An 11,892-nucleotide genomic window follows, 5' to 3' on the forward strand; every position below is an offset into this window, starting at 1 on the left:
AACTGGTCTAGGAACAGTGGGTTAACTGGTCTAGGAACAGTGGGTTAACTGGTCTAGGAACAGTGGGGTTAACTGGTCTAGGAACAGTGGGTTAACTGGTCTAGGAACAGTGGGTTAACTGGCCTAGGAACAGTGGGGTTAACTGGTCTAGGAACAGTGGGTTAACTGGTCTAGGAACAGTGGGTTAACTGGTCTAGGAACAGTGGGTTAACTGGTCTAGGAACAGTGGGTTAACTGGTCTAGGAACAATGGATTAACTGGTCTAGGAACAGTGGGGTTAACTGCCTTGTTCAGGGGGCAGAACGACAGATTTGTATCTTGTCCGCTCGGGGATTTGAACACGCAACCTTTCGGTTTACTAGTTTCTCTTCATTTGCTAAATGTTCTTCAACTTCCACCTTGAGGAGTAAAATTATGTAAATCTGAATCTAATTTAATCTTTATTTTAAATTACATTTCAAAGCAGCAAAAAAAATAAAAAATAAAAATATATATAAACATATGTGTTTTAAAGTTCAAGAGGGGTGAGGAATTTCGATATGTTACCCTGCCACGGTTACTTGAGATTGTCACGTAGCCTGACAGATCGACAGCTATAGTGACCAACGTTTTATTTGGGATGTTTACAGCAGTTTGAAACGGATATATTACAAGACAATAAGGTATTATTTGGTTCTTATGTCGCTGGGTTTTTCTGCGTCCCAAAATGGTGCTCTATTCCCTATATAGCGCACTACTTTCTACCGGGGCCCATAAGGGACATAGGGAACATGTGACTGCCATTAGGATGTCACATCTGGACGAACTGACAGGACGGCAGCTATGGCGGGAATATACCTGTTGTGTTGGTTAATACAACCTGATTATAGCATAGGGAGGGTAGCCTAGTGGTTAGACCGTTGACCCGGGAAATGAAAGGTTGCTGGATCGAATCCCCGAGCGGACAAGGTCAAAATCTCTCGTTCTGCCCCCTGAACAAGGCATTTAACCCCACTGTTCCTAGACCGTCATTGAAAATAAGAATTTGTTCTTAACAGACTTGTCTAGTTAAATAAAAAATAATATCAATGGCCGTTCATTTTTTTTGTTACTTTATTGTTTGTTCACAGTGAGCAACATGAGATTAAAAAAAAGTATTTTCAACGGCTTGTTCTCATAAGGATATGGCGGGAAACGTTCAAACAGACGAGGAAATGTAACGGGGCACGGAGCCTATTCAGGTTCTCAATTAGTCTTAACCGCTCGAAGCGGCGAACAACACCCTAAACTCAGGATTTTATTCAATTCACAGAAAGGAATCAATTAAATATCATTACAACCAGTTCAAATCAAATCGAATTGTATTAGTCAATTGCCCAGAATACAACAGGTGTAGACCCTACCAGTGAAAGGGTTCCTCTACGAGCCCCTTAACCAACAACGCCGTTTCAAAGAAATACGGATGAGAATAAGAGATAAAAGTAACAAGTAATTAAAGAGCAGCAGTAAAAATGAAAAATAAAAAACAAAATATACAGTTTATACACAATCATAACTTCTTTTCACAACGTCTCATGTACTCTTGGAGGGGAAAACATATATATATATATAAAAGAGAATAAAATACATGTATGTGTGTGTCGTTCTAATTCCTCGTCATACCGGGCGGTTTACTCTGCCTGCATTTTGGCCTCTGAAAAAGCTGTCCAAAAGCTCCAATGTTTAGACACAAAGCACAAGCCTGAAGAAATCACATCTTCAATTATTTTATTTTCGGATGTTTCTTATTATTATTATTATTATTATTATTGTTGTTGTTGTCATCTCTGTTCTCATTCCCCCCGTCAAGTTTTATAGGCCTACAAGCTTTTACAAATATTCCCCCGGAAATAAAATAAAAAATAAAACAACTAAATTGCAGTTCCTTATCCTTATCTCTTCCTTCCGATTAGAAAATTAAATACATAAGCAATTAAATAAAATTTTAAAAATGTAAAACATCCAACACAACAGCCAATCATGTATACAAAATGATTGTTGCTTTAGGCTGGGGATATTTGGGAGAGGAGAACTAACTCCTGTCAGGATACGGTGACTTTAATCCAAGGCGTTCTGATCTATTACCATAATTCATTACCTCTACCCCAATCAGAACAGAGGAGAGGAGAGGAGAAGAGAGGAGAGGAGAGGAGAGGAGAGGAGAGAGGAGAGAGAGAGAGAGGAGAGAGAGAGAGAGAGAGGAGAGGAGAGAAGAAAGAGGAGAGAGGAGAAGAGAGGAGAGGAGAGAGAGGAGGAGAGGAGGAGAGGAGAGGAGAGGAGAGGAGAGAGGAGAGAGGGAGAGAGGAGAGGAGAGGAGAGGAGAGGAGAGAGAGAGAGGAGAGAGAGGAGAGAGGAGAGGAGAGGAGAGGAGAGGAGAGGAGAGGAGAGAGAGAGAGGAGAGGAGAGGAGAGGAGAGGAGAGGAGAGGAGAGGAGAGGAGAGGAGAGGAGAGAGGAGAGGAGAGGAGAGGAGAGGAGAGGAGAGGAGAGAGAGAGAGGAGAGGAGAGGAGGAGAAGAAAGAGGAGAGGAGGAGAAGAAAGAGGAGAGGAGAGGAGAGGAGGAGAGGAGGAGAGGGAAGGAAAGGAGAGGAGAGGAGAAAGAAGAGGAGGAGGGGTGCTTCTTTAAAAAGTGTTTATAATGATGGCAGAGAATTCGAGCCAGAATTGTTGTTTTGGTTTTAGTTCCATCCATTCCTTTTTCCCATTTCCTTTATTTTGTACTTATGACAAGTTCTCTCTCTCTCTTTCTCTCTCGTTTTTTTGGGTGGGTGAACCCCCTAAACGGAAAAAAAAGCAATGAAAAGTTAATAGCGCGTGTTAACTCCGCGTTCCTTTATTACACGCCCGCGTGATCGTCAACATAATGAGAGAAAAAAAACGCACGATATCTCTCCGCTTTAAGTATGCCTTCGTTTATTAAAAATAAAAATAAAGGCATAACTAATAAATACAGTCGATATGTCACTGAACGGCTTGGGCATTAAAAGAAAAAAAAAAAACGTGTCGCCATTCTAACCTATACGTTGCCTAGGAAACACATTCAACCTGACGTAAATATATGTTCGTACAAGTAGGATAAATTCCACTAATATTTCCGCATGTCTACCTACCTCCTCTACACTCTAACCACTAGTCTACCCTCCCTATGCAATGATCAGGTTGTATGTAGAGGTGGCAGGTAGTCTAGTGGTTAGAGTGTAGGGGAGGTAGGTAGCCTAGTGGTTAGAGTGTAGAGGAGGCAGGTAGCCTAGTGGTTAGAGTGTAGAGGAGGCAGGTAGCCTAGTGGTTAGAGTGTAGAGGAGGCAGGTAGCCTAGTGGTTAGAGTGTAGAGGAGGCAGGTAGCCTAGTGGTTAGAGTGTAGAGGAGGCAGGTAGCCTAGTGGTTAGAGTGTAGAGGAGGCAGGTAGACTAGTGGTTAGAGTGTAGAGGAGGCAGGTAGCCTAGTGGTTAGAGTGTAGAGGAGGCAGGTAGCCTAGTGGTGGTTAGAGTGTAGAGGAGGCAGGTAGTCTAGTGGTTAGAGTGTAGAGGAGGCATAGCCTAGTGGTTAGAGTGTAGAGGAGGCAGGTAGTCTAGTGGTTAGAGTGTAGAGGAGGCAGGTAGACTAGTGGTTAGAGTGTAGAGGAGGCAGGTAGACTAGTGGTTAGAGTGTAGAGGAGGCAGGTAGTCTAGTGGTTAGAGTGTAGAGGAGGCAGGTAGCCTAGTGGTTAGAGTGTAGAGGAGGCAGGTAGTCTAGTGGTGGTTAGAGTGGTTAGAGAGGAGGCAGGTAGCCTAGTGGTTAGAGTGTAGAGGAGGCAGGTAGCCTAGTGGTTAGAGTGTAGAGAGGCAGGTAGCAGGTAGAGGAGGCTAGTGGTTAGAGTGTAGAGGAGGCAGGTAGCCTAGTGGTTAGAGTGTAGAGGAGGCAGGTAGACTAGTGGTTAGAGTGTAGAGGAGGCAGGTAGCCTAGTGGTTAGTCTAGTGGTTAGAGTGTAGAGGAGGCAGGTAGTCTAGTGGTTAGAGTGTAGAGGAGGAGGTAGCTAGTGGTTAGCCTAGTGGTTAGAGTGGAGGCAGGTAGTCTAGTGGTTAGAGTGTAGGGAGGCAGGTAGTCTAGTGGTTAGAGTGTAGAGGAGGCAGGTAGCCTAGTGGTTAGAGTGTAGAGGAGGCAGGTAGTCTAGTGGTTAGAGTGTAGAGGAGGCAGGTAGTCTAGTGGTTAGAGTGTAGAGGAGGCAGGTAGTCTAGTGGTTAGAGTGTAGAGGAGGCAGGTAGCCTAGTGGTTAGAGGTAGCCTAGTGGAGGAGGCAGGTAGCCTAGTGGTTAGAGTGTAGAGGAGGCAGGTAGCCTAGTGGTTAGAGTGTAGAGGAGGCAGGTAGCCTAGTGGTTAGAGTGTAGAGGAGGCAGGTAGTCTAGTGGTTAGAGTGTAGAGGAGGCAGGTAGCCTAGTGGTTAGAGTGTAGAGGAGGCAGGTAGCCTAGTGGTTAGAGTGTAGAGGAGGCAGGTAGTCTAGTGGTTAGAGTGTAGAGGAGGCAGGTAGCCTAGTGGTTAGAGTGGAGGAGGCAGGTAGCCTAGTGGTTAGAGTGTAGAGGAGCAGGTAGCCTAGTGGTTAGAGTGTAGAGGAGGCAGGTAGCCTAGTGGTTAGAGTGTAGAGGAGGCAGGTAGCCTAGTGGTTAGAGTGTAGAGGAGGCAGGTAGTCTAGTGGTTAGAGTGTAGAGGAGGCAGGTAGCCTAGTGGTTAGAGTGTAGAGGAGGCAGGTAGCCTAGTGGTTAGAGTGTAGAGGAGGCAGGTAGCCTAGTGGTTAGAGTGTAGAGGAGGCAGGTAGTCTAGTGGTTAGAGTGTAGAGGAGGCAGGTAACTAGTGGTTAGAGTGTAGAGGAGGCAGGTAGCCTAGTGGTTAGAGTGTAGAGGAGGCAGGTAGCCTAGTGGTTAGAGTGTAGAGGAGGCAGGTAGCCTAGTGGTTAGAGTGTAGAGGAGGCCTAGTGGTTAGAGTGTAGAGGAGCCAGGATCTAGTGGTTGAAAGGTTGCAAGTAGCTAGTGATAAGGTAAAAATCTGTTGTTCTAGAACAAGTGGCAGTTAACCCACTGTTCCTAGACCAGTTAACCCACTGTTCCTAGACCAGTTAACCCACTGTTCCTAGACCAGTTAACCCACTGTTCCTAGACCAGTTAACCCACTGTTCCTAGACCAGTTAACCCACTGTTCCTAGACCAGTTAACCCACTGTTCCTAGACCAGTTAACCCACTGTTCCTAGACCAGTTAACCCCACTGTTCCTAGACCAGTTAACCCCACTGTTCCTAGACCAGTTAACCCACTGTTCCTAGACCAGTTAACCCCACTGTTCCTAGACCAGTTAACCCACTGTTCCTAGACCAGTTAACCCCACTGTTCCTAGACCAGTTAACCCACTGTTCCTAGACCAGTTAACCCACTGTTCCTAGACCAGTTAACCCACTGTTCCTAGACCAGTTAACCCACTGTTCCTAGACCAGTTAACCCTACTGTTCCTAGACCAGTTAACCCACTGTTCCTAGACCAGTTAACCCACTGTTCCTAGACCAGTTAACCCACTGTTCCTAGACCAGTTAACCCACTGTTCCTAGACCAGTTAACCCACTGTTCCTAGACCAGTTAACCCACTGTTCCTAGACCAGTTAACCCACTGTTCCTAGACCAGTTAACCCACTGTTCCTAGACCAGTTAACCCACTGTTCCTAGACCAGTTAACCCACTGTTCCTAGACCAGTTAACCCACTGTTCCTAGACCAGTTAACCCACTGTTCCTAGACCAGTTAACCCACTGTTCCTAGACCAGTTAACCCACTGTTCCTAGACCAGTTAACCCACTGTTCCTAGACCAGTTAACCCACTGTTCCTAGACCAGTTAACCCACTGTTCCTAGACCAGTTAACCCCACTGTTCCTAGACCAGTTAACCCACTGTTCCTAGACCAGTTAACCCACTGTTCCTAGACCAGTTAACCCACTGTTCCTAGACCAGTTAACCCACTGTTCCTAGACCAGTTAACCCACTGTTCCTAGACCAGTTAACCCACTGTTCCTAGACCAGTTAACCCACTGTTCCTAGACCAGTTAACCCACTGTTCCTAGACCAGTTAACCCACTGTTCCTAGACCAGTTAACCCACTGTTCCTAGACCAGTTAACCCCACTGTTCCTAGACCAGTTAACCCACTGTTCCTAGACCAGTTAACCCACTGTTCCTAGACCAGTTAACCCACTGTTCCTAGGGCCGTCATTGTAAATAAGAGTTTGTTCTTAACTGACTTTCCTGGTTAAATAAATAAACGCTTACACAAAAATAATATTTGTGGGAGACATTTTACAAACTCTTAAAAGTTAAAGTTAAAGTCAACAAAATAAACATTCATATATGTTGTCTACTGGCTCGTCCTTATCAAAGGTTAGTAGTTCCGTCAACAATATGACGTTCCTCGTTGACTTCCGGGTCTGTAACCGATAGTCTACCCCACGGTATAAACCACGGACCCGCTACGGATGGGGAGGGAGTAACAGAGTAACGTGCCCACGGTGCACCTCCTTCAATAGACAATTCTATAAATTATTATTTCACGGGTCAGAGATGGCAGCGCACTATCACACGCCTGCGCGAACAGAGCGTTACCAGGGGGTCCTGTCAATCACAGAGCGAACGCGCGTGTGTGTGTGTGTGCACGCGTGTGGGTACATGTGACCAACCGGGTGTGTGTGTATTGTTGTGTATTGTTGTGTATTGTGTATTGTTGTGAAATTGTTAGATATTACTTGTTAGATATTACTGCACTGATGGAGCTAGAAACACAAGCATTTCATTACACCGGCAATTACATCTGCTAAACACGTGCACGTGACCAATACATTTGTATTTTTATTTTTATTTGACAGAACCTGTGTTTAACAAGGGTCTGAACTTGGACCCTGTTGTAGACGAAATGCACCCTCTCCAAACCCGTTGGATTAGCGCCATGAGACGGGTTGAGAGACAGAAAACCCCGAACTACTAACGACCTACATACAGGTAACTGGTCTTATTAATAGATCAGCTTTAACTGCGCAATTCGACGCTCAAACCCACGTTCTTGCTCCTCTGCATTGTTGGGTCATCAGCATCTAGAACAGCTCCGACGCTCCGTGGTTCTAATCTGGAACTCTATCGGGACGGACGTGACAACATTCTAACTATAATTACATTCCGTCATTTGGTGTTTTTTTTTAAATGTATTTTTACGGTGGGTTGAGATCTGGTGACTGAGGTGACCATTGGCGTATGGTTTACATGGTTTTCATCTTCCTCAAAACACCATTCAGTGACCACTGGTGTCCTGTACGATGGGATGGGGGCATTCAAATCAAATCCAATTTTATTAATCACACGCGCTGAATACAACAGGTGTTTTACGGTGAAATGCCCGAACCAACAATTCAGTTGAAAAAAAATAAGAATAAGAAATAAAAGTAACACGTAATTAAAGAGCAGCAGTAAAATAACAATAGTGAGGCTATATACAGGGGGTACCGGTACAGAGTCAATGTGGAGGCTATATACAGGGGGTACCGGTACAGAGTCAATGTGGAGGCTATATACAGGGGTACCGGTACAGAGTTAACAATGTGGAGGCTATATACAGGGGGTACCGGTACAGAGTCAATGTGGAGGCTATATACAGGGGTACCGGTACAGAGTCAATGTGGAGGCTATATACAGGGGTACCGGTACAGAGTCAATGTGGAGGCTATATACAGGGGGGGGGTACCGGTACAGAGTCAATGTGGAGGCTATATACAGGGGTTACTGGTACAGAGTCAATGTGGAGGCTATATACAGGGGTACCGGTACAGAGTCAATGTGGAGGCTATATACAGGGGGTACCAGGGGTACCGGTACAGAGTCAATGTGGAGGCTATATACAGGGGGGGTACTGGTACAGAGTCAATGTGGAGGCTATATACAGGGGGTACCAGTACAGAGTCAATGTGGAGGCTATATACAGGGGGTACTGGTACAGAGTCAATGTGGAGGCTATATACAGGGGGGTACAGAGTCAATGTGGAGGCTAGGGGGTACCGGTACAGAGTCAATGTGGAGGCTATATACAGGGGGTACCAGTACAGAGTCAATGTGGAGGCTATATACAGGGGGTACTGGTACAGAGTCAATGTGGAGGCTATATACAGGGGGTACCGGTACAGAGTCAATGTGGAGGCTATATACAGGGGGTACCGGTACAGAGTCAATGTGGAGGCTATATACAGGGTGTTACGGTACAGAGTCAATGTGGAGGCTATATACAGGGGGTACCGGTACAGAGTCAATGTGGAGACTATATACAGGGGGTACCGGTGCAGAGTCAATGTGTGGGGGCACCGGTTAGTTGAGGTAATATGTACATGTAGGTAGAGTTATTAAAGTGACTATGCGTAGATGACAACGACAGAGAGTAGCAGCTGCATTGAAGAAGGAGAGGGGGGGTGCAATGCAAATAGTCTGAGAAGACATTTGATTAGGTGTTCAGGAGTCCTATGTCAAGTGTTGGCAGTTACCAAGCTAGGCTTAGATTTCCCCCTCTCTATACCCTCCCTGTCTATACCCTCCCTCTCTTTACCCTCCCTGTCTATACCCTCCCTGTCTATACCCTCCCTGTCTATACCCTCCCTGTCTATACCCTCACTGTCTATACCCCCTGTCTATACCCTCTATACCCTCCCTCTCTTTACCCTCCCTATACCCTCCCTGTCTATACCCTCCCTGTCTATACCCTCCCTGTCTATACCCTCCCTGTCTATACCCTCCCTGTCGTTACCCTCCCTGTCTATACCCTCCCTGTCTATACCCTCCCCCTCCCTGTCTATACCCTCCCTGTCTATACCCTCCCTGTCGTTACCCTCCCTCCCTGTCTCGATCCTCCCTGTCTATACCCTCCCTGTCTATACCCTCCCTGTCTTACCCTCCCTGTCTATACCCTCCCTGTCTATACCCTCCCCCTCTCTACCCTCCCTGTCTACCCTCCCTGTCTATACCCTCCCTGTCTTTACCCTCCCTGTCTATACCCTCCCTGTCGTTACCCTCCCTGTCTACCCTCCCTGTCTATACCCTCCCTCCCTGTCTATACCCTCCCTGTCTATACCCTCCCTCTATACCCTCCCTGTCTATACCCTTTACCCTCCCTGTCTATACCTCCCTGTCTATACCCCCTGTCTATACCCTCCCTGTCTCGATACCCTCCCTGTCCTACCCCCCTGTCTATACCCTCCCTGTCTATACCCTCCCTGTCTATACCCTACCCTCCCTGTCTATACCCTCCCTGTCTATACCCTCCCTGTCTACCCTCCCTGTCTATACCCTCCCCCTTTATACCCTCCCTGTCTATACCCTCCCCCTCTATACCCTCCCTGTCTATAGCCTCCCTCTCTATAGCCTCCCTCTCTTTACCCTCCCTCTCGTAGTTAAAGTGAGAGGAAGGCGTGGAGACACACACACACTCAGAGGAAGGAGTGTAAAGACACACACACTCAGAGGAAGGCGTGTAAAGACACACACACTCAGAGGAAGGCGTGTAAAGACACACACACTCAGAGGAAGGCGTGTAAAGAGACACACACACTCAGAGGAAGGCGTGTAAAGAGACACACACACTCAGAGGAAGGCGTGTAAAGAGACACACACACTCAGAGGAAGGCGTGTAAAGAGAGACACACACACTCAGAGGAAGGCGTGTAAAGACACACACACTCAGAGGAAGGCGTGTAAAGACACACACACTCAGAGGAAGGAGTGTAAAGACACACACACTCAGAGGAAGGCGTGTAAAGAGACACACACACTCAGAGGAAGGCGTGTAAAGAGACACACACACTCAGAGGAAGGCGTGTAGAGACACACACACACTCAGAGGAAGGCGTACACACAGGCCATCTAGGGAGGTCCGTTTCATTTAGCTCTCTGCAGAGCACCGTCGGGTTCAAAGGTTATTCAGTCACACAAATCCTATTACCTCTCCTTCTGTAGACCGGAGGCCCAGAGGCCCAGTCCTGAACCCCACAACCAGATGAAAGCGAGAGAATGTTCTGTCCGTTTCTATACACCTCCCTCCCCCCCTTCGCATCCCTCTCTCACGGAAAAAAATACAACACGTGTTATCGCGCATTACATTATCAATGAATGAAATATATTTGCATTGACGTATAGGCACGGCATCCTTTCACAATACAACATTATCCATCATGATAATCACAACTCTTACAATAAATCACCGTAAAGAAACAAGAAGAAGGGGGGGGGGGCATTTGATTTAGTCAAAGTAAATAATCGATTGTTTGGCTAAATCGAAGAAATAAAAATACAAGACATAAGACTATATTACGGGCTACTTTCAGTAATACGTAATGGGTTTATAACGGTGTCGTGGTTGTGTAATGAATGCAGTGACGCAACGTTGTTGAGACCGGCACAAATGAATAGGCCAGTTAGAAGCGGGAGGCCTATAATAACACATCGTATTACGTGACAGGCCTAACCACGCCTGTTAAGTACAGTTAGTACCTGACGCAACGGAAGACATCACGCCCCTTTTACGCGTGGCGTCGTAAATAATGAGCACCATTTTGGAACGTCAATACACGTCATAATAATGACAACAACAACAAACAAACAAAAAACGGACGTTGTATCAAAATGTCACCTCAGCGGGTTTCCGGTATGGAATTGATGCGCGTGAGGTTCGATTGTTCTGCATTGTTCTTCTGTGTTGCTCTAGTTTAACATAAAAACCCACAGTATAAGATAACCCTGCTGGTTTTTTATGAATATCCTGAACCAATATTAATTTAGGAGGAGGGGGTAAACGACGGTTAGACCTGGTTTCACTTAAGCTCACCATATGTCTTTAGTGGTATCAATAGAATCTAAGGGGGGTTTCTGTAAAGTTGGAATAGGTAGGCCTAGTTTTGAGTTTAAAAAAAAAAATGCAGATATTTATTTAGATAATCAACCATCGTTAGAACCCAAGAGAATATATATATATTGATAACTATTACTAATATAACTCATCGATAACTATTGCTAATGTTGGCGCTGTTTCCACACCCCAAAAAATAGATTGCAACGGAAAAAACACGGCCACCTCAGACCACAAGAGAAGTAGGAACTTCGATCAGTTGTTGCAGATGTGTGTTTTTTGTTACAAGCATGCAAATTCAAGAATTTAAAATAGACTATTTTAAATGTGACAAAAAGAGCAACCCGGAAGGCAAGACAACAACACATGTATTTTTTTTTTTTTTTTGGGGGGGGCCGTTATAAATATGTCTAGATTAGAGGCTATGTTATAACATGCAATGGCGACACTATCAGACATTTTCACATTTTTCCAAAACATACTTAAATATATATATGATGCATAGATTAGATTAGCCGATATATATATATACCCTCCCTGTCTATACCCTCCCTGTCTATATATATATATATATATTAAGCAACGAATCAAAAATGAGCTGATGTCTGTCATCGCTAATATGTATTCCCTCTGAATCAACACCATAGGATATATTCTCATTTAACGGTCTTTTCTTTTTCTTTTTAAACGTTTTAAACTTGTATATTATAATGTTTTTTGTCATGATCTCGACATAATTTGAAGCAAAAAAATGATAGAAAGTATAATTAGGAAGAACTATTTGTAGCCTACATTCAAATGAATGATATGAAAAAGCCGAACCCGAGCCAGGGACCATGGTAATCACGGTAAACCTTTCAGTAGATCACGCTCTGATTTAGGACGTAAATATTACAGTCGACAACAACAAGAGACTCAATATATTCCATGACACCAGTGAGGCGACTTGGTTAAAGAGTATGTGTGTGTGTGTGTGTGTGTGTGTGTGTGTGTGTG

The 11,892-nt window shown here is 45.2% G+C and overlaps 1 protein-coding gene and 1 long non-coding RNA gene across 2 annotated transcripts in view; one reads left to right on the forward strand and one right to left on the reverse strand.

Moving 5' to 3' along the window:
• The window catches only part of pax5 (paired box 5), a 115,113-nt gene that overhangs the window by 101,904 nt on the left and 1,317 nt on the right, over positions 1–11,892 (reverse strand). The gene's annotated exons all lie outside the window — the stretch shown is intronic.
• LOC121845267 overlaps positions 6,462–11,892 on the forward strand; it is a 17,361-nt gene continuing 11,930 nt past the window's right edge. The window contains exons 1-2 of the long non-coding RNA XR_006082481.1: positions 6,462–6,703; positions 6,887–7,019. This is a non-coding gene — a long non-coding RNA (uncharacterized LOC121845267). The remainder of the gene's footprint in view (positions 6,704–6,886; positions 7,020–11,892) is intronic.

This window comes from Oncorhynchus tshawytscha, unplaced genomic scaffold (assembly GCF_018296145.1).
Source record: "Oncorhynchus tshawytscha isolate Ot180627B unplaced genomic scaffold, Otsh_v2.0 Un_contig_3315_pilon_pilon, whole genome shotgun sequence".
NCBI lineage: Eukaryota > Metazoa > Chordata > Actinopteri > Salmoniformes > Salmonidae > Oncorhynchus > Oncorhynchus tshawytscha.